This window comes from Homalodisca vitripennis, chromosome 7 (assembly GCF_021130785.1).
Source record: "Homalodisca vitripennis isolate AUS2020 chromosome 7, UT_GWSS_2.1, whole genome shotgun sequence".
In the NCBI taxonomy this organism is placed as follows: domain Eukaryota; kingdom Metazoa; phylum Arthropoda; class Insecta; order Hemiptera; family Cicadellidae; genus Homalodisca; species Homalodisca vitripennis.
The window spans coordinates 45,995,141-46,006,793 of NC_060213.1; positions in this window are offsets into that span (position 1 = coordinate 45,995,141).

An 11,653-nucleotide genomic window follows, 5' to 3' on the forward strand; every position below is an offset into this window, starting at 1 on the left:
TTGTGCGTTAGCCAACATTTTACATTACATTGGTATTTTGGGTAACCGTGATGTCAACGAGAATACCACAGAACAAATCAATATGTATACATACTGGGTACAATACGATTTATAGTCATGAAATTAGGCATGAAACCTCAAGCTTTTACGCGACTCATGATTTGGCTAGCTTATACCTTTTATAAGGAATTATTGCATAAGGTAAAAATAATTCGATATCAGAATCAAAAATATTAAAAAGCTAGTAATTTAGAGAACTCTGATAAAGCAATGACACAAATTTGCAATTTACAATGGAACTGACAGGGACTTGTTGAAATCGTGTCGCTATGCCTTTGTCTGTTCGACCGTGTGTGTAATAACTCTTGATCATAGACGATTGAAAATTATATATATATATATATATATATATATATATATATATATATATATATATATGCTCATCTTGGTCCAAAGATAAACTATATTGATTTCATGGATTCATGGTCTTTCCGCATGTGAGATAAATCCTTATAGAAATTTTCCTAGAGCCTTGAAAATTGGTACATGATTTCTCTTTCTTCAGGAAGAAATCTATTGATTTTATGGCCAAAAGTAAAAGGGCATTGTGCATTGTCGTCAGTATGTGCGTCTGTGAGCTCTCTTTTTCTGCGGTCTGCCTGTTACTTGATACCCTGAGAGCAATCCAGTTATTCTTAAAATTGAATTTGGAACTCTACCTTGGAAATTGAGCATCATAAATGAGGCATAAGTAGCGCTAGTAATGATGGAAGTCAAAACGTAAAATAAAAAATCTCAAAAATAGCAAATGATAAAGGTTTTGATAGGTAATGTGTTTTACCTTTACACGCCGTAACTAACCATTATACACCTAAGTGATAGGACTACGAGTGCTAGCTTAAAGATACAGAAAGAGGGAGCTATTATTTTCAGTTGTACTTGTTTATTTGTCAAAAGATTACGAGGTACAATTATTGGTACAAATATTTAACTCAATTATCGGTTGAAAAAGGTGCAGTTTTACAACTTAAATGTTTAGCATTACACACTAAAAAATAACCCTCAAACTTGTAATGAAAAACTTGTCATTTTTAGCCCTTTATGTGTCCTTCTATTTCAACCATCAATAAAACTATCGCGTCGGATTGTCAATAACAAAAATGTTTAAGGGAAATTTATCTGTCGATTTAAAAAAGAATGAGATTCTTTGCTTAAACAACGTAAATTGACCCTTGACTTCTGGATTAAATCATTCGATTTGAACGCGACTCTACTAATGCTTACTAAGTTGTCAACTGTCCACACATAGTGGACTCAGGTAATCATGAATGTACAAAACGAGGTTCTGGGTGACTAAGGGACTGATTAGAGCTTGGCTTCTAATAAAAAGTACGGACTATGCCAAGTCCCACCCATTTACTACTAACAATACTTGGACCTATTTTGTATTTATCTGTACAAAACAAACATGCATGCAGTGTATATTACAATTTGTTTTTAATTATATTTTTATTTGTGCTGTACTAGTGGTTTTATTTGGAATACATACCAATATGTACGCAATCATTTTTAACATATTAGTTAGACATAAATAGGTTTTATTTATTTATAGAAGAAAAATATAAAAAGTATGATGAGTGTACGAACAATTATTTTGGCTAGTTTGAATGTGGGTGACAAAAAATAATATGCACCACAAATTCTCGATATGGGCGCGGGGCGATAATTTTTGATTGAAAGATCCTAGGTACTTCAAATCTTCAGTTAGGAATAAATTTTGGGTTTGGAAATATATGTATATGTCCAATTTATAACCTTTTACAATAACCTATGTGAGTATAAAAAAGTGGAAACAAAGTTTTTGGTTGTCCCACGTGAAATTGCAGGGTTTAAACTAAGAAATTTAGGCAGATTTTTAATCAGGCCCAAATATCTCTAGAATGGCTAAAATAGGATGATAAAAATCTGAAATGTTAATAGTATGTACGTACGTAAAAGGTTTTCTTATTTATTATTTATTAATGAAATAATTTGATATTTGTATTAAATATCATTTTAGGAAAATGATATGTTCATAAATGTTGTTTTCCCTAAAGACAGAAACAACCATATCCGACCAGGATTACATTTTGATTCATGTGTACTTTAATGATATTGAAATTTAACTGTACAAATGTTTAAGATTAAGTATATAAATGTCTATATAATATAAAGGATGAAGGATACAAAAGATTATACAAGATTATATATCATAATGATATATGTAACAAATATTATGAAGGAAACAGGACTTTTCCGGACATTTACCATCGTTTAGTAAAACAAGAAAACAGTAACACTACGTTTCGAGATCTGCAATCTGATCTCTTCTTCAGGTAAAGAACTAACCTAATACATAATTACAAACTAGGTTAAAATAAACAAATCTTACTAAAGCGTTGTGGCACGCCTAAGTCAGGAATCACAACCTACATGTTGTTTGTCAACTTCACTAACACTAAAGACATGCACTTAATACAAAACTATACAAAACACCAATCATTAAAACTAAACTACGGAATACAGGTCACAATACGTCTTCACTCGTCTACTAACCACCTACGACTGACACATGTAGGTTGTGATTCCTGACTTAGGCGTGCCACAACGCTTTAGTAAGATTTGTTTATTTTAACCTAGTTTGTAATTATGTATTAGGTTAGTTCTTTACCTGAAGAAGAGATCAGATTGCAGATCTCGAAACGTAGTGTTACTGTTTTTTCTTGTTTCACTGAACGATGGCAAATGTCCGGAAAAATCCTGTTTCCTTCACAATCCTTCCATCGTCAAAAATAACCTTCAAACTAACAAATATTAAATGTATTATACAATTAAAGGAGAACACTCAAACACTCCCACAGTTCAGAAGTAAGTGATTTCCTGCTAACGGTGAATAAAGCTAGGTATTCATCAATGTAGAAAACAGCTGACTGACGGGTTAAGCTTTGGTCTTAGTTAATTGAGCCATCAATACCACAGTTCATTATCGGATACAGTTTTAGGGTGAAGAAATACTAATCGTCGTTTTTGTTCTCCACCCCAAACCTCTTTTCTGTGATAGTTTAATCTTTAAAGTATTAAAAATATTGTATATTTAATATTATTCCTTGTAATAAACTAGAAATGTATTCTTCTGTGCACAATAACACTGCTAACGAGTAGTAAACAGGCATATGTTGCGTTATTTATAATTTGTTTATACAGGTATCAAATGTTTCGGCTTTTAACAAGCTATATTTTATGTGTTTGGACAACTCTGGACAACTTACTAGTTAACACGTATTTTTGTAATATTTTACGCTGAAATGGTGTGTTTAATTGGAAGAAGAGCCTATTTTGATCATGAAGATACGAGGCTATGGAGACCGGGTGAGATCTTATTATGAATGAAGGAATTTATTTTATTACACTTATCCCAATCGAATCCCTGCATCTAAATCAGGAGTTCATAAAAACTAAGGATTGCCTACAATAGATTAGGCCTACTTACTTATCATACTGCACGGTATGAGCCATTTTTCGAACACTTCTTAACTAAATGTCTTCTTAACTAAATTCTGATTTCTGAATACATTAGATTTAAATTATTAATTTTAAATACATTGTGAAAATTATTTTATGAGTTTGAAATTAACTGACAGTGTGTCTATAGATTTATGGATGTATCCATTCAGTTTAATTGTAACTCTTATAATGGAAAAGGTTGTAAATTTACATACACCTGTCAGACAATGCTTTGATGTAAAAGTGTCTTAAAAGGGAGATATACAAGCAAAAATATTTTAACTATGATTCCAAACCGTGTTTTTATGTGACTTTATATACTTGAAATTCGTATTTGGAAGCAGTAATCGCATATGAAAAAATTTAATAAAAGATATTTAAATATGATGAGAATGTTTCAATAATTTATTTTGAGAAGCTCGTGTAGATTGTGTGCCAGGGTACAAAACTCTTGATTACTCAGAATATCGATCAGATGAAAGCTTGACAAAAGCGCTAAGATCTAGAAAAGTGTTGTGAAGCGGGAAAAAAAGCTTGATGATCTTCAGAAGGAAAGGAATCTATGAACCTGAAATTGATTCACTTGTCTAAATAATTCAATCCGAGAAATTGGTTTTTACTTTTATCTTAGATTTCAAAAAGTAGTTTTGAAGTTTAGGTACACTTAAAGTATTCTGTGTATTACTTTCAAATTGCTTTCTCCTAACGCAGTTCATACCGTCCTTCTTAGTAGAATATGAACAGTACAGGCTCCAAGGAAGTACCCTGTAAGACACCTCTATACAGATGGGCCAAGCGATCTGCAGTTCAACTGACTGGCGGCTGACTGATTGATGGGGCAGGGGAGAGAGCTATCTTTAGAGCCCATCCCTTCGGTATTTCCTGCGACCCAAGAGGCAAGAACTGGAATATCTACTGGTTTATTCAGTTGTCTAGTGGTCACATTCAAATAAAAGGTGTTCCGGTAGTTAATTCTTTTAAATAAATCACAGAATGACAACGCCTCCGTGTTTAGTTAATGTTTCGTGGATAGCTCTAAAGGCTAGGCCTGCGAAAATTAGCACACTTTACGTTATTGGAATCAACTTTCAGGAAGTGATTAATCATGATAATTGTGGCACTGTATAGCTTGTCTATAAATTCAAACACGTTGACAATATATTGTACAGGATGAATGTGCTATGGTACCTTAAGAGCCATTATATGAATAAATTTAACAAGAAAATGGTTTTGTTCTAGAGTTTATTAAATGGAAGTAAAAAGGTGGCATGTTTAAGTTAATATATATTGATAGCATTTAATGTCCTAGTATTGGTGTGACTGGATTCCGTAAAGTTATAAATATGCGGGTTATTAATTTAATACGTGTGCTATTATGCTTAAGATAAAAGGACGAACTGCTTTTAAAACGTATATTATTGCGTCATTACGGACTGTTTTCGTCGTAAAGCTGTTTATTGCGCTGACCTTAATTCTCACTTAATATACACTCCTCTATATTATTACCAAGCTAGTAGTAATCATCACAGAAATAAATAATCTTGATATTAGCGTCGCAATATTATTACATGACATAACAAAATCTATTTAACTATTATATAAGTAAACCTTCCTTAATGCAACCATCACATTCATCTTTCTCATTGAAGTCAAAACCTTTCTGGAATGATATAACTCCTTAATCATTCAACCAAAATATATTGCTTGAATCGGTATATTATATAAATGAATTATAACACTCTTCCTGCTTAATATCATATATTCCAATTTTTAGAATATTCCCTTAAGTATTTTTGGTCAACTCAATATTTTTTAAAATTTTTGATGAGGTTTGTCCTCTTTACTAATAGTCTACCAACAAACCATTTTTACCATATCTACTGTTTTAGTGCAAGCTAATCACTCCTTATATATTATTTGAACTTTTAATTTTTAAACTTAAAAGTAATAAATATATATTTTTTTATTTAATGAAATAAATTATTGCTTACCTTAAAACTGTCAAAGAAGAATTTAATCCAATGATGATCGAATTCGAGATTTCTGTTTCAACCATTTAACAATATATACAGATACCCAATCTGTGTAGGCTGTTTAGATGGTTAAATGCTCTCTAAATTAATCAGTTTGTTTTGCATATACCTAATAACGTTTTTGGTCGAGGGAGGCGCTGAAGATGAAGGGAGAATAAAGAGAGTGTAATCGCTTGGAACTCTCTCTCTCCTCCGGCAACCGAAATATTTCATCTCGAAACTCAGAAGCGCGGACATAATGAGAGTGAATTATTAAACAAATCCACTACTCTCTTTTATAAGCATTTTGCACTGACTTTTACTCTGTTAGTAAAATCGTAACTCAGATATTATAATGCATTTTCTTACAGAATAAAAGGGCATCAATGAAAATTTAAATATTTTTACTTCCGGCAATGTTTTTCTGAAAAGTTTTAATTTCAAAATTGAAAAGATTTTTGGAGCCTAGAAACGTTTGAAATCCCGTAGCATGAACGAAAGTTTTTACGCAATTCTTACACTTTCATGGTAAATATTACACCGTAGTAGAGGAGGTATATAATAAATCTTAGCCTATCCGGGCCGATAATACTGATTTATTATTAGACTATGACGTAGGATACCGATATGTTTCCTACATGGAATATTTCCGATCGACTTTTTGAACATACACATACATAGAAATCATAAACCTAAATATCTAATTCTGAACACATCCTTTCTTAGATCACAAAATTCCCCAATAATCTTATATACAAACGTACATCCCATTAACTGGATGACCACAAATCTTGAACCACGAAATGTAAGTACCACAAAACTTGACAACCTAGAATCCACATAAAACTAAAAAAATTATTAACTTTAGGTCGAGGTAAATAAAATAAAATATGTTAATCTTTCATCAGAAGGAATAAGCATGTGCAACTTCACTACTGGTTTTAGATATCAAAAACAAAAAAATAAGGATTGAATTACTTTGATAATTTTCTGTTGAATATTATTAAAATTAATATGTATAAAGTTCTTAGCTTAATAACTACGTAATAATACTTTGGGAGGAAGTGAGTGGGAATTCGATTCTTTGTGCCTACAATAGATTTTGATTTTGATTAAGAGGGCTCTTTCTCAAATATAGATTTCATACTAAACGGTCCTTTATAACATTACATAAGCAATAATTATATATATATATATATATATATATATATATATATATATATATTAGGTAATAATTAGTGTATTTTGAACTTTTTGAATTTATTCACTGTCAGATAGATGCAGTGAATATTTCCAAGGGTATGCCTGATGTTAATTGCGATGGCTTAACGAAGCTACAATAGGGACGTGTTCACATAACAATCCTCTTGTAAGCAATATATTATACATTCAAGAGTTCACGTAATTTTTTTAACATTTTATTAAACGTAATTATTTGTTATATTACCCACTTGATAAATGCAATGGTTTTGGTTAAACATGAAAGGATTTATGTACGACTAAGAATGAATATTCACGGGTATACTCCAGTTCAATTACAAGAGCTCTTCACGCGCCGTCCTTCCCAGACGGTGATAAGCACGTCTCTATCGATCCCATGGCTTTGACAAGATCTCGAACCGATTTGAACATGGTGTCATCACTTCCACGCTCATCAGAAGACAGTTAATATGCCGCTTATCATCTTTAAACAAGTAGTGCAGTTGTTTTAGATATATTATTGGAGTTAACGTAAGTCATTAACGGAGTCCCTCAAAGATCAATACTCAGATCAATCTTTTTCTTATCTATGCAATGGCGTAGGATCATTGCTACAGTATGGATGACTTATTCAGTAAGCTGATGACAACAAATTTGGTTCCACTATTAGTTTCAAAATAATTCGGGAACAACAAACTTATGTCGGGTCAAATAATTATGCACAGCAATTCATGAGTCTTATTCTTAAAATAAATTCCCCCATTCCTCCAGACAAATATCCTGAGTATCTCGTTGTGATTCGAGAGGAGATCTCAAAGTTGAAATATAGTTGAAATATTAATTTAATAGGAGCGTTAAAAATTCAAAAGCATAATCTCACATTTAAAGTTCACAGAATATTGCAAGAAACTTAAAAACTGCAACTATTGACTCTTCCGAGCCGCAACATGTTATTTAATACTACAATTTTATTTTCCATGTGGTCGAATTCAGTGAAAAGTGTCCGAGACTGTATTCTTATGAACAAACAGGCAGAGATTTTTACCTAAATGACAGAAACAGGATCGTGATTTACGAACACACTCTCACAGGCAGGAGTTAGTTTAGTTAACAAGTTGCCAGAATCGATTAAAAATGCATCGACACCCAAGACGTTAAAAGCTCGTTTGAAACGTTTTTATCGTCCCAAGCATGTTATAGCGCTGACAAGTTTATGGCATACGACTCGGTGACTCCGCAGTCAGTCGATTCACAACCGGTACTGGAAGTGGGAAAATTTACAAGTATGAGTATGGTGTGATTGAGAGTACGGTATGTTTTACTAAATTTTGACCTGGTATGGATGATGCAAATTAAACAATTTTAAATAGTACTTTGATGATTTTTAAGTTCTTGCAATAAAATATTTAATTTAATTTGTTTTCTTATTACGGAACTTATTGTCTTTCCTATTACAGGCATATACTCAAAGACTTTAAAATAAGTCTTTCGTAGTATTTCAACCCTAAACTGGGCTACTAACTTTCCTATGCCCGCTTCGTTAAAACGAAATCCGCAAGTTCATCCCACTACTATCTAACATCCTGGAATAAACCTAAGATCCTTGTGGGGACGTAATCGAAGGTGTTATATGCTCTAGAATATATGTTATAAGATGAAAGCTAGAAGTTGAAATCTCTATTATCAGTCCTACAATAAAATGTGATTAGAAAAGATGGAAATTAAACAAAAAGAAATTTATGGAAATTAAAAGATGTGAGCACAGAATGAAAATTATAAGGCGCAAGATTAGAGGTGGAATACAAAAGGACGATATCTGTAGAATGAGCTTTGGAAAGTGCAAGTTCGAAGCGAGAAACTGGATCACTGGGCAAAAGCTTGAAGATGAAAGTTAGATGTGGAAGATACATGATTTTGAGCTGGAAAGTACAATGTGTACATAGTGGAAGCTTTAAAGTGGAAATTATTCATTTTTGGGATTCCAAAATGTATACATGAATTCCTGTAAATTATTTAATTATAAATAATAAAAACTTTAAAATAACATACCATATACATTCATGTATAAAAAAAGACGATACATCTTTATAAATAGAATATTGTTATAAAAAATAACGATGTTTCTACTAAAAACTTTATACTTCACTTTTACAATAACGTTTTCAAGTAGAAGTTAGTAATATACAATGAACAGTTTTGATTATATAAGGGGTATTAAAAAATATTATTTATTTATTATATGGTGGCAGTAGGTGGAATAACGGGCATGGGTGTTGATTGCTCCTGAGGGTAAAATAAACTGACCTTTGTGTGCAGACAGCAAACAGAAACTGGACCCCGGCTCCTGAGACCGATAGAGGAAATGTGTTGTCCCAGATACACAAATCTGCAAGTGTCCATTACATCAGAATCACATATTGGTTCTGTTAGTAAAACTGTTTCTTTAGACCTATTACAGAATAAATTTCGGTGCTTGGCATGAAGGATCCATGAAAATTCAAGAATAGGTAACATAACATAAAACAACAGAATTTAGAACATAGAATGAAGAAGATTCGTTTTAGCTTCTTTGAAGTTTATTTGCGAGAGGATTTTAATTATTGGCGCTTACAATCTGACCTTTACCTCAAGCCTTCGCTTTGAACTTTAGATTATTTTTGCTAAATCCAAGGCAATGTGATTTACGCTTAATATGAAAAGCTACTTTAATTCAAATCGTAGGCTATATTACATTTTCCAAATGATAATTTGAAAGCTAATACTAAAACACATGTTGGACTTACGTAGTTATTCTAAATCCACTAACTACGTTAATGTCACCTAGTTGGTTATAACATTCATTAATCTATTAATATCTGTCAACTTTTTTATGAAATTTCTTAAGGGATGATTGTTCTATTAAACCCGAGTACTGTTATCAGTACAAAAAGGATTCAAGAGTAATAACAAAGTGGACTCAGAAGTACAATCGGACAAGCAAGAATAGAACAGTCCATTGTTACCATAAACTGTTACACCAAGTTGTCTGAATACACATCTATTTCTGCTCCTTCAAACAAACTTGCAGTTTACAAACCTGACAGGTCGGCCAAATTTTACTTGGGATAGTTCCTGAAATATACACATAGACTAGATTAAAATTATTTTAGATAAAATTTAGTTTAACAACGGTTTCAGTAACTTTTCAGAACTTAGATAGTCATTCAGTTATTGGTTTATCATTCATATAAAAATGATAGTTTATTATTTTCTTACACTACTGATTAAATTTATAATAATTTGTATCAATACTCTTAGCTCCACATGAAGATTCAGTGTACAGACGTCTACAGATATCGTAAAGTAGCATAGATACGTGGGATTTAAAATCGTTTTAATGTACACAACCTGCTTTGACAGAATCCATACATTTTCATAACACTTATACTGCTTTTTTGTTTTATATGTTTTATACGTCCAAAGTGAATAATTTATCTACAAACTATACTAATTTTCTGTTCAACTATGTTGTTGTATGCTCGTGTGTTGAAAACAGTTTTGAGTAACAGTGAAGAAAATCAAACATGTTTAATTTTTTTAATGGGAAGAATAATAAGTAATGTGTACTTGTACCATAAAAAAACATTTTAGACAGAGGTCAGTGACCTATGAGTAATAAGACCCTAAGGGGAACTGGCCGCTCCATAAAATAATGACTAGGCACTATAACTATTATTGGTACTTTGGGATTATACCGACCACACCCAGACATGAATCGTTATTTGACATTTTGCTTCTACTGATTACTAGATTAGCGTAGAACAATATTTCGTCAATATAAAACAGGAATTGTCTTATCGCAAACCCCTCCCCATCCTCAGACAGAGGTCAAAGTCGAGCGGTCTAGTAGATAACGTGATTGCAGAGTCTCGCCGCCCGTTCAGCTGGTGCGTCGCTTTGTTGTACTTCCGTGTTTTAGCTCTACATTTCTCCAAACACAAAACTTCAATAAAAACAAACATTACCAAACTAAAACTAAACTCTTTATTGAAAAAACACTCAAAACTTGTTTTTATTCTTGATCACACTCCGCCACCCAAAATGCGAGTGCCTCCGGCCATCAGCGCGGGCTTCGGCAGTACCTTTGGTGCTGCCCCGCGCTGATGTCGACGAAAGAAAAACATCCCTCGAGATAGTACCTATCAGTAAAATATCACATTCTAGAGGGGCTGATCAGAAATATAAATTGAATTGTAATGGAAAGGCAATTATGTACCGTGTAAATCATGTGATGCCGCGCGGCCTGCCGTAATCGGGATTCTTGAGAAAGACAAGATAACAGCGACAACAATACCGATCACAATACCTGGAAATGCTTGTAAGTTTGTAATTTTGTAATTAAAGAGTTGTTTTTTTTATTCTATCATGTTTGTTTCTATAAATTTATATTTTCGTGTTCTTCATACTGGTGTGGTCGGTATAATCCCAAAGTACCCTATTATTGATAAAATGTATACACTTAACAGGTTATTCTCATTGGATCTCCGTTCTTAGAACCAAAAAGGAACAGTATTCTCATATCTACCTTGAACGTATGTATATCTCCTTCGGTATGGAAAACAGTATTTCATTTACCTTACTCCATACTCGATATTGAGTCATACATATAAGGGATTTTATTATATTAAGAAGAAGAGTACATACTCTCTATGATAATTATTCTATTATTATTACTATGATACTTTTTGTAAAGATAAGAAAAACCTTTCAAGATGGTGGTCATACGTATTTGTTGCAATGTTTGTCTCAGATAATTCTCAAATAAATCAAAACTGAAACTTTATATACGAGTGAAAGTTACGAGCAATTTCCACTAACTTTTATTGTTACTTATTTTTCGATGACTCTTACTGTCTCAA